Source organism: Stegodyphus dumicola, chromosome 8, assembly GCF_044657685.1.
Source record: "Stegodyphus dumicola isolate Sdum_Otavi_A_Nest chromosome 8, ASM4465768v1".
NCBI lineage: Eukaryota > Metazoa > Arthropoda > Arachnida > Araneae > Eresidae > Stegodyphus > Stegodyphus dumicola.
Window position 1 is genome coordinate 543,419 of NC_140775.1, and position 12,046 is coordinate 555,464.

The 12,046-nt window shown below is 34.1% G+C and overlaps 1 protein-coding gene across 13 annotated transcripts in view; it reads right to left on the reverse strand.

Annotated features, from left to right (window-relative positions):
* PGS1 (Phosphatidylglycerophosphate synthase 1) overlaps window positions 1-12,046 on the reverse strand; it is a 134,149-nt gene that overhangs the window by 57,244 nt on the left and 64,859 nt on the right. For 8 of the 13 annotated variants that reach the window (XM_085821490.1, XM_085821485.1, XM_085821487.1 and 5 more), the window contains one exon: window positions 3,388-3,562. The exons of the other annotated variants lie outside the window; for them this stretch is intronic. The gene's annotated coding sequence lies outside the window, so the exon portion shown is untranslated. The remainder of the gene's footprint in view (window positions 1-3,387; window positions 3,563-12,046) is intronic. 13 annotated transcript variants of the gene reach the window in all.

Genomic DNA, 12,046 nt, shown 5'->3' on the forward strand with positions numbered 1-12,046 from the left:
CCCAAACCTTGTTTGTTTGCCTCTACTGTAGAACTGGGTGCTCCTTTGACTTTTTAAGTGAAAATATATCGATGTGTACATGGACAAACTCAAGGAAGTGCTTAAAGCATAGTTTGTGCAATTCGGGGATTTTTTTTAAGTGAAACTAGGTCGATGTGTACATGGATAAAGTCAAGGGAGTGCACAATGCCATTTTTGTGCAATTCGGGGATTTTTTTTTAAAGTGAAAATAGGTTGATGTGTACATGGATACTGAGTTTGTGCAATTCTTTGACTTGTTATTTTGGCTTGCGTAGCGGCAATTTTTGCACCAAAAATCGCTGTACTGCCAAAAATCGACAAGTTTCGCCAAGGGGGACCCTAAAATATACTTTTACCCTAATATTTTTTGATAAAAATATATTTATAGGTGCCCCTTGGTGAAAACTAGCGGCACATGGATACCGAGTTTGTGCAATTCTTCGAGTTGTTATTTTGACTTTGTGTAGCGGCCACTACACAAAGACAAAATAACAAGTCAAAGAATTGCACAAACTTGGTATCAATATACACATCACTTAAAACAAAAATCAGAAAATTGCACAAACTTGGCATTGCGCACTCCCTTGACTTCGTCCATGCACACATCGATCTATATTCGCTTAAAAAGTCAAAGGAGCAGCCAACAAAAAATATATAATCTCAATAAACTACATTTTAAATCAAGCAATCAAATAAAATAAAAAAAGAAATTCATCTTAGCACTACACATAGGATATATTCACTTACTTTATTTAGAAATTTCAATTTCTTCTGTCAAACAAAATTCTTTAACAGCACCCAAAAACTTCCTAAAATTATCTGAACTAGAATCTGTATACTGGCGACGCCACATAAATTCACAAAAAGAAGAGTAAAAAATATCATCCGTAGTATGGTAACCTCCGACGTTCAACCATGCGCATTTCCTTCCTACAACCAGGGCACTTATAATGGCTTCTAAGTAAACCTTTCATTTACACACCACTCAATTAATCTCTTTTCCCCTTTCGTTCCAAATTGTACAGAAACTTCAAATTAATCTTACCACATTCAGCCATTCTACCGTCTAAACCACAAAGCAAGCAATGTACTTCCTAACCAACACACATCACAAGCCCTTACAAATCGTTTCCCATAATTCAAAATTTACCACAATCATGCAATCGATTACCTCATAATAGGGTTTCCATAACATTCAATTACTCATGTTACCACAAATGAAACAACAACTTCGCAATAATACAAGGGACACCCTTCAATATACTCTAACCTATTTTTCTAACATCTTTAAGATAGGTATGCATCTTGAAATGTGTTTAAAAAATAAAAGCACAATATTAAAAGAAAGGATCCCAAGTTTAAATTGGCAAGGATCTTCTGAAATTGTAATCAAGAAAATAACTCCTTTTCAAAGTATTCTAGGGACTGAACATTTTGGCTGCTTAATGGCTGCTCGATCAACTTTTTCCCACAAATATATTATGCTATATAATATTTAATGATTTTTATAGCACAAAATTTTTTGCATATTTTGTGGTGGTATTTTCTCAAGAGCAGTGTAGTTGCTCTCTTTAGTCATTTGAAAACATCTTCTTCTCATAAGATATTATTTAGCATTTATTAAATTAAAAAGATATTCAAAACTAATTTTTTGAACATATTTCGCATTTATATTATTACATCTATATTTTATTCATATTTCGCAGTATGATAATATTATCTATGTAGTTTAATAGCTTCTTTTATGTACTTGTAATAACTTTTTTTGCAATATATATGTAAGATTAAAAAAAGGGGGGAACTAAAAATTACTAAATTAATTTGGCAGTGGCCTTTTAATTTGGCTTTGTCTCCTTCCTGTCTTTGAAAATTGTTTATGTAATCATGTCTGCAATGCAATGAAATCTCAGCCAACAAGATTAAATAAATTTTTATTGTACATACCACTGCTGCTAACTGCACAGTCTCTTTTCCTTTTTCCCCCATTTCTCTTGGTTGCTAGCAAATGTGCTTCACAGTCCTCCACTTTGTTCATTGTTAAGATATAAATTGCTATTCATAAAAATTACGTAGTGAATCATGTACCCAAGAATGATGCAGATTCATTCAAAATGTTCATAAATAATGTGTTCTTTTTGTTAAAGCTATCTCCCTTATTTCTTTTTGTGAAGCTATGCATTGGAATCTCTCCAAGTAGTTATAATGCAGATAAAAATTTCAGCATTTAACGGCTATCTTCTAATTCATCCAGTCTTTCACTCAAAATTATCACATTACATATATACATCACAAAATACGATGGTTTCTTTAAGAATGATTGCCAATCTCAAAATTAACTATTCTACATTTTATGTTCTCCCAAATTAGAGGTCTTTCCATGTTTCATAACGCTCCTTGAAAAAGGTAACTAAATTAAAAAATCACAGCTTGGAGTACTTTCTGCATCTACTTGGTACAGTCAAAAGTCATTAATCCAGACACCCATAATCCGGAATGATCTATAATCCGGACCTCAAAGCTACAAACTTTCTGCGCATGCATCAACGCATGTGTTCATGCATGCGCGTAATACTTTTGTGCATGTGCAAATGTGTGTGCGCATGCGCATAATACGTTTACGCATGTGCGTTTAATGTATAACGGATGGTATAAGCTAAGCTAAAATTATCTAATTACCTATTTCATTTAATGTTGCAAATTGTGTTGTTCCTTAATCTTCGAATTGGATCCGGCTTATTATTTGTTGCAGATTGTTAGAGCAGTTTTATAAAAGTAAGCTTGAACTTTCGATTATGTCAAATAGAATTTCCGATGCTGGAGCTGCCAAAGGATCTACAAAGCAAAAGTATGTTTCGATGTCCAACAAACAAAAAGTGGAATTGCTTCAAAAAATGGATAATGCCATATCCTTTGTTTCTCTAACCATTTCAAAATCTGTTTATCAATTTCACGCTGCTCAACGGGGAGGGGGGACTTTGCGGCGCGCAATGAACTGGAAGTTGATCTGTCAGCACTGTCCTTATCTTCAGGGCAGATGTTTTTATTTTATTCAGCTTATAATTCCTTACTAAATGTAGTATTTCATCTCAATGTATTCTGCTTTTGATATGATTTAAATCAAATTCCTCGTCATTATAAATATCACGAGTACACATCAAATAGTTTTCTGGTTGCAATTTTCTAATTTCGACTATGCGTAATGTATGCTTTACGCATGCGCACGTTGAAAGAAATGTTTAATAAAGTAAACACATAAATATTAAGCTTTTTTTTTAAATTTTGATACCCTTTAGATCATAATTGGTTCTTTATTTCATAAATTACGGTTTCATATTTTTAATTTTATATTTCTGCATGCCATCTTACCAGATTTAAACTGATGATCTATAATCCGGAATCGCCAAAGTCCCGATGAGTCTGGATTCAAGACTTTTGACTGTATAAATACTGCTCACAAGTTAACTGCATCATCTTCTTTTCCCTAGCTTCCGCCACTGCCAAAAATCTTCCTGCTGCTCTGCTTGATGTCGCCCCTTTTAACCTGTGTATGTGAGAAATTATAGTAAATGTTTATGATCAAAAAGTATATTGTCTATGAAGAATGATTCTAATGTGCCTAGAAACAAAAATGGCAATTAGCTGAAACTGGATTGTGTCAGCAACTTCTTCATGCCTATACACTCGACTATTGAAAGCTGTTAAAAGTTGCGGTGGCGTCTATGTACTTAAAACATTACATATATGTATGTGTATATATATATATATATATATATATATGTATTATATTGTATATATATATATATATATGTAGTATCTGGAAGTGCGACACAACCACCAGAGGGCTTCAACCGATGCGCCAGCAGCGAGGTGAAAGAGGAGTGTAACAGAGACTCTTCTGCTATCCCACGCGAAGGTGGTGAGATGTCTGTCTACACGTGAAGGTGTAGAATAAGGAACTGTAGTTTTCCACGCAAAGGTGGTAAATTGACTTTATAACATTAGCAAGTGCGAGTAGGCACTAATCGGTTATGTGGTAAGACTGGTAAAACTATACAGAATCCTGTTTGTATCAAACAGCACTTGTATTTAATCTAATTTATACCTTTTCTGATTATCTTTATTAAATGTTCTGTGGTGTGGAAAATAACGTTGGAATTGTTATTTAGCATCTTCAACTCCCCCACTACAGAAAATCTGGGGGCCTTCCCGAGATATTTGGATACTTCAGAGAAGGTACTGTGAATACTTTGCTTTATTTCTTTCTTGAAGATAGTGATACTTTTGTTTCGTTTTTAAAATGAGTTTCCTAAATAATTTAAAGAAAAGTGATTTAATAGTAATTGCGAAACAAATTGGACAGACTGTTCCAGAAAATGCTAAAAAAGCTGATATTAGAAAAATTATCAAAAATTCTGATGTTTTCAAAACGAACGTTGAATTTGTTCGTGGCATCGTCAAGTCGATCGCAGACGATCGGACGCCTAAAACAAGTAATGAACACTATCTGTTAGAGATCGAACGTCTTAAATTAGCTCAAATTGAGAAGCAGATTGAATTAGAAAGTTTAAAATCACAATCATTATCAAGTGATAGAGGAAACGTGCAGACTAGTGTTGAAGATATTATTAAAAGCGTCAAAACACTAACTATATAGCTGTACCTTAGAAACCGGAAGCTATGCATTTGTTTTTTCAGTCACTTGAGAAAGCTTTTACTACTAAAAGTGTACCAGTGGAGTTAAAATCAGAAGTGTTGATTAATATATTAGGTGATAAATGTAATAATGTTCTAACGTATGTTTCTGAACAAGAAATCGCGGATTATGATAAATTAAAAACTCTAATCTTGAAAGAATTTCAGCCAACACCACGTGAGTGTTTGAACAATTTGGTACTTTTCCGTTTCGTCGGCGCAAATCTCGCCAAGTAGACTTTATTGGCGACAACATACAGTATGCACATAAAAAATATTAAAAAAATGTTAGTTCTAAGAATTCTTTTTTGAAGGCATAAACATTTTAATATCGCTTAAAATTTTATAAAAAGCCAATAAATAAAGACAATAAATTTGTAAAAAGACATTAATTTAAGAATTTACTATGCTTTCATGGTTCAACATCCTGATTCGCCGGTTCATATCACGTGATCCCAAGCAATCTCATCTCACATAAACTACTCTACAAAAATCTCATGCTCTCAGTAATTATCTACATTAATTTCGAGTTAAATCTTAATTTGGAACACAAGTTTAAGTGCAAGAAATATTTCAATTCATGCAAATAGCTTACTCAGAAATTATGTAAAACTGCAGTGCTTTAATTCGCTAATGCATTCTCATTAGAATTGATGAATTTAACCCTTGACTTTACGTTTTCTATATTTTCGGCTTCGGGTAAGCGCTGTGATTGCATCCTAATTGACTTAATTACTAAAAGTGGGCTTAGACATAAAACTGAACTATCTGTTAAAAATTATATGTAATTATATGCCAGTATTGAAAGAAACAATCAATCTGATAAGAAAAAGCTGCGACTTGTTTTGAAAATGAGGCGTAAAAGATTACCAGAGAGAATAATCCATTTGGCATCGGTTGTACCATTATTGGCGACTTCATCGCTTGCGCCGGCAAAACGGAAAAGTACCCAATTTTTAAAACGTGCAGAGACATTCATCTGAATGGCATGTTCAATTCGCATCTCGACTCAGTGCAACTTTCAATTATTATTGCAAGTTAAGAGAGGTAGATGACTTTAAGAAATTGTGTGATCTTATTGTATCTCATAAGTTGTATGAAACTCTGGATTCTAAAACAAAGGAACATATTAGTGTTCGGGAGGGTCAAAGTTGGTTCCCACCTAATCAATTGGGAAGAGAATGTGATTTATTTTATTCATCCAGGGGTAAATCTTTAGTTGATACCAGTAACACACGAATCGAAACTCCAGTAACACACGAAATACCAGTAACACACGAATCGATTTTATTTTCAGAGAAAATAAAAAGCTTATTTTTTCCAAAAACAATCTTAGAAAAGCTCAGAGCAATTTCAAGGATTCAGGGAAGTTTGTAAATCAGGGTACTAGTAAACCAGAACGTATTTGCTATGTATGTGGGAGTAAAGGGGAATTATTTCATTTTGTGAGAAATTGTCCTAAACGGTTAGAAAAGGAGGAGAATTTGTCTCCAAAAAAGGTATCTGGGTTAGAGATTGAATCGAATAATGCAGCTAGAAATAAGTTAGAATTTATTGAACTGTTGAATGATGGTAAGAAAGTAAAATGTTTAATAGATTCTGGAAGTGAATTGATAGTTGTAAAGAAATCCCTTTTTCAGAATAAATTATCAACTGGATGTATAGAACTCAAAAGTTCGTTTGGTCACGTGGTTAAAGCGGAAACGGCTAAGTTTATTTTTTCTTTATGCGAAAGCAAAAAACAAAAAGAGATAGAAGTAGCAATGGTTGATGAATTGATAACAGACTGTATTTTCCCCCCTTCCTGTCTAAAAATTATCTGTTGTGACCAGGTGATGATTACGCAATATGAAAATGATTCCGTCTCTTCTCTTCGGAAAGGAATTTTTTGTCTTTTATTTCTGCAGCCATTGAGGCAGACAGCGAAACAGATTTATGGCATATTAAAGATGAAGGATTACGCAATACTGTTTCCACTCTAATTAATGAGTATAAACCGTTAGAAAAGCCGCGCAGTACAGACTTAAAAATGAAAGTAATATTAAAAGATAATATTCCAGTTTCTCAGCGTTCGAGGAGAATTCCTTTTGCTGATCAAAAAATTGTTGATAATCAAATAGATGAACGGTTAAAGGATGGGATTATAAAGCCGTCGTGTTCAGAATATGCTTCGCCAATTGTTTTGTGTAGAAAAAAATTGGGGAAGACCTGGATTTGTGTTGACTTCAGGCAGTTAAATAAAACAATAGTTAAGGATTCTTTTCCTATGGCACAAGTAGAAGAAGTTTTAGATCGTTTGGGTGAAGCAAAGTTTTTTTCGACATTAGACTTAAAAAATGGTTTTTTTCATGTTCCAGTTGAAGAAAACTGCACTAAATATTTGGCATTTATTACTCACGCAGGCTTGTACGAATTTCTAAAAGCACCTTTTGGTTTGTGCACGTCCCCTAGTGTGTTTCAAAGATTTATTTATAATGTGTTTAGAGATTTAATTCGGGATGACACTGTTGTTACTTACATGGTAATTTTATTATTCCCGCACGAAATAAGAAAGAAGGTTTAGAAAAGTTGAAACGCGTTTTACAAGTAGCCAAAGAATATGGTTTGGAGATTAATTTTAAGAAATGCCTATTTTTGAAAAGAGAAATAGAATTTCTCGGTTAATGCTATTGAGGATGGTACAATTCGCCCCTCTACTGAAAAAACCAGGGCTGTTCAAAATTTCCAGGAACCCAAAAACCTTAAGCAGATTCAAAGTTTCTTGGGCCTTACTGTGTATTTTAGGAAATTTACTGCCAATTATTCAAAAATAGCGAAACCACTAAGTGATCTTCTTCGTAACGGAGCAGAATTCAAATTTGGGCCCGAACAAAAAGATGCATTTAATAAATTGAAAGAACTTTTATCGACAAGTCCGGTTCTCCATATTTTTAAACAAGGAGCACCATTAGAATTGCATACAGACGCAAGCAGTCATGGTTTCGGCGCTGTATTGCTACAAAAGTCAGATGATGGACAGTTACACCCCATTTACTTCATGAGTAAAAAAACTAGTCTCCAACAAGAGAAGCTATCTAGTTATGAGCTTGAAGTTTTAGCTATAGTAGAAGCTCTAAAGAAATTCAAGAATTACCTTTTAGGATCTAAGGTCAGGATAGTTACGGATTGCGATGCTTTCCAGAAGACTATGTTCAAGAAGGATTTAACTCCTAAAGTGGCGAGATGGACGTTACTTCTAGAAGAATTTGACTATGAAATAGTTCACAGATCTGGGCAACAAATGAAGCATGTGGATTCATTAAGTAGAAACGCTGTCATGATGGTTACTTGTTCTCAGGGAGAAGTTACAGCCAAAATTGCAGCTGCGCAATTTTGATGAGCGTCTCCAGTTGCTAAAATCCTTAGTCGAGCAAGGACTAAAGAAAGATTTTCTAGTGAAAAATGGAGTATTATACAAGTTCGACAGTGGTCGTGAGTTACTTGTGGTACCCAAAGCATTAGAGCTAGAAATCATACGTAGTATCCACAACAAGGGACATTTCGCAGTGTCTAAAACAGAAGATCTGCTAAAAAATGACTTTTATATTCCTAACCTTAGAAAACGAACTGAGCAAGTTATTTCAAATTGTGTAGAATGTATTTTGTGCGACAGAAAACGAGGTAAGAGCGAAGGATTGCTGAATCCCATACCAAAAGATAGTATTCCTTTGAGCACTTTTCATATCGATTTTATAGGATCATTACAGTCGACAAATAAGAACTACAATCACATCTTAACCGTGGTTGATGCATTCACAAAGTTTGTATGGCTCTATCCAGTAAAGTCTACATCAGCTCAAGAGACATTGCAGAAGCTCAAACTGCAACAATCAACTTTCGGTAGTCCTTTGAGAATTATAAGTGATAAAGGTACGGCGTTTATCTCTAAAGACTTTGAAAATTACTGTAGTCAAGAGAATATCCAGCACATATTCACAACAACCGGCGTTCCTAGAGGAAATGGACAAGTAGAAAGGATTCATCTCACTCTGATTCCAGTCCTATCTAAATTATCCATAGATGATCCAACCAAGTGGTACAAATATGTTGGAGATGTGCAAAGGATCTTAAACAGCACTAAGAGCAGAAGCACAAAGAGTTCTCCATTTGAGCTTCTCACTGGTGTTAAACTGAGAAATCGAGAGGACTTAAAGATTATGGAAATTCTTGAAGAAGAAAGAAATACTATGATGAAAGATCGAGAAGATATGAGAGAGGAAGCAAGGAAAAACATTCTAAAAATTCAGGAAGAGAATAGAAAAACATACAACAAGAAGAGAAAAGAGGCAAGAGTATACAATGTGAATGACCTAGTTGCCATACAAAGAACGCAGTATGGAGGTGGACTAAAGTTAAGGCTAAAGTTCTTCGGTCCATATCATGTGACAGCGAGGAAAGGCAAAGATCGTTACCAGGTGGAAAAAGTGGGACACCATGAAGGTCCTGGATGTACCACTACAGCAGCTGATCTCATGAAGCCGTGGACTTCTACTATATAGGACTATGTGTGGTTCTTCCACACTTCTTTCTTTTTGTTTTTTTTTTCCCTTTTCTTTTGTTTTTTTTTTTTAATTTATTTTCAGGTGCTGTCTTGATGTTCCAGTGTTGCTGATCCGTCTTTTCGTGGACAAAAATGTGTCAGGACGGACGAGTTGTATTATCTGGAAGTGCGACACAACCACCAGAGGGCCTCACCGATATGCCAGCAGCGAGGTGAAAGAGGAGTATGACAGAGACTCTTCTGCTATCCCACGCGAAGGTGGTGAGATGTCTGTCTACACATGAAGGTGTAGAATAAGGAACTGTAGTTTTCCATGCGAAGGTGGTAAATTGACTTTATAACATTAGCAAGTGCGAGTAGGCACTAATCGGTTATGTGGTAAGACTGGTAAAACTATACAGAATCCTGTTTATATCAAACGGCACCTGTATTTAATCTAATTTGTACCTTTTCTGATTATCTTTATTAAATGTTCTGTGGTGTGGAAAACAACGTTGGAATTGTTATTTAGCATCTTCAACTCCCCCACTACATATATATATATATATGTATATAGTTAAATAAGATAATTTAACAAGGAAAAAATTTAACAAAAAAACATTAAATTTTAAAATTCAATTCAAAGAATCAAAATTATCATAAAAATAAAGTAACATAACCAAACATTTTTTTACTATTACATACAATAAATAGTTTTGTAATTTTGAATGGATAACTTCAAAAGAAGAGAAACTTTACTATTCTTTTACTGAGCTTTAATGTAAACTAAATTATACAGTTCATACAAAATTCAGAAATGACACATTCTTTTCTACCTTACAAAATATAACATATTACAAATGACATCAGGAGAAAGTAAGATTGCTGTATGCAATAATCTATTTTGTAAATTTGAAATCATGAAAACTATTATATATTTTATCCAAATTTTAATTTATTTATCAAATCTTAAATTGTAATGATTTTTTGGGGGGTGGGGATCGACAAATGTTTTTGAGAGAAAAAATATTCAATGAGTATCACATCAGTAAATGAACAAGACCCCCGTGCAGTGACCGGATGTGTGAAAGAATAGTTCCAATATAGCCCATGCATTATCATCATTAAGGGCAGAGGGACACTGAAGAGCAAGATATAACTCTGAACTGCAACAGGATTTATAGGCAACCATATATAATACAAGTCATCTATTGTAGTAGTATAAGATGACATAGACATGTTTGTAGAAGCCTGAACAAAGTTCACTGTTTAAAGTTCTACTGTTCATAGAATAAAAATCTTTACACTTAAAAAATCTGAGGAAAACTGAGCTAAAGGAAAACCACCAACTAGATGGCTAGATGACACTGAAAAAGAGTTAAAAAATTTTGAAAATTAAAAGTTGGGGAGGAGTCGCTGCAGATAAGATGTTGGAAGGAGTGCATGGTTGAGGCATCCAAGGCTTGTAAGGTTGTGCTTGTGATAAAGAAGAAATGAATACGAATACTCCCACACTCTTCAATGGATTTTTTTGTAGAAAATTATTTAATTGATTGCAAAATAATATTAAATAGGTTAAACAGTTATTAGTATAGTTATGCCACATTCGCATCATTGTTAATAGTTTCTTTTTCCCAGTGTCTTGCACTGTCCTCAAAGAAACTCACCCCATGAGTGTCCATGAGTTTAGCTCTTCAATAATAAGTGGCATAATTCCATCTTGAAATTAATAAATAGAGATTAAATTTTCTACTGTTTCTCATGCACTTTAAATCAGACATAAAATTAGCATCTAACATTGTTTTCATTATACACTAACTCACAGTTTTTTATTAGAGATTTTGGAACTACTCTGATATGCGCCCTCAAATCGCCAAATTTCTCACCACACTGCCATATTACTATCTAAATTTTTTGTCTTCATCTTGAACTTTAAGCCTAAAATGTCTCCAAAAACGCGATTTTCGCACATGAAACAACTACGTTTTGAACACACAATTTAAGCTAAAAATCCGAAACAAAAACAAAAAATTTAGAAAACAAAAATGTAAAGTTTCTAACCAAAAATATATCACAAGAATCCATGTACACAACGATATGTTTTAACTTAAAAAAACATTTACGAATGGCACAATCTAGGCAACAAATGAATCTGCAAAATACGCACACCTCGCTTTAATAAATTAACATAACAACAATAAATTTTAAAGAATACCATGTACACAGCATCCCGTTTAAATTTTAAAAAACATATACGAATTTCACAATTTAGGCAACGAACGAATCTACAAACTACGCACACCTCGCTTTAATAAATTAACATAACAATAAATTTCAAAGAATACCATGTACACAGCATTCTGTTTCAACTTTAAAAAACATCTACGAATTGCACAATCTAGACACTATGCACTAATCAACAAAATAAACTAAAATAAATTTCAAACAATTAAAAAAATGGTACAACTCTGATATACGCCCTAGTTTCACCAAATGTGGCAATATGTGTTCTGCGCTGGTTTTTGGCGCGATTGCGTGTCGTATGGCAACCCTGTTGACGTTGAAAAATCTTTCGCTGGAGCTCGTTGGTTTGCGAAGATAGGGGGTAAAATAAAATGGTGGAAGTTGTTGAATTGAAGTTCGGCAAAAGGAAATATCATCGTGGCCATCTTGTTGAGGGGCAGTGGGTATTTGGAGGTGTGGAAAGAGGGTCTGGGATATTATTTTTAGTGGCTGTGCATGATAGAAATAGGGATTTGTGATTTTATTTATTTGTGAACCATAGTATGAATTTTCTGGATAGTGTGCCTGGCT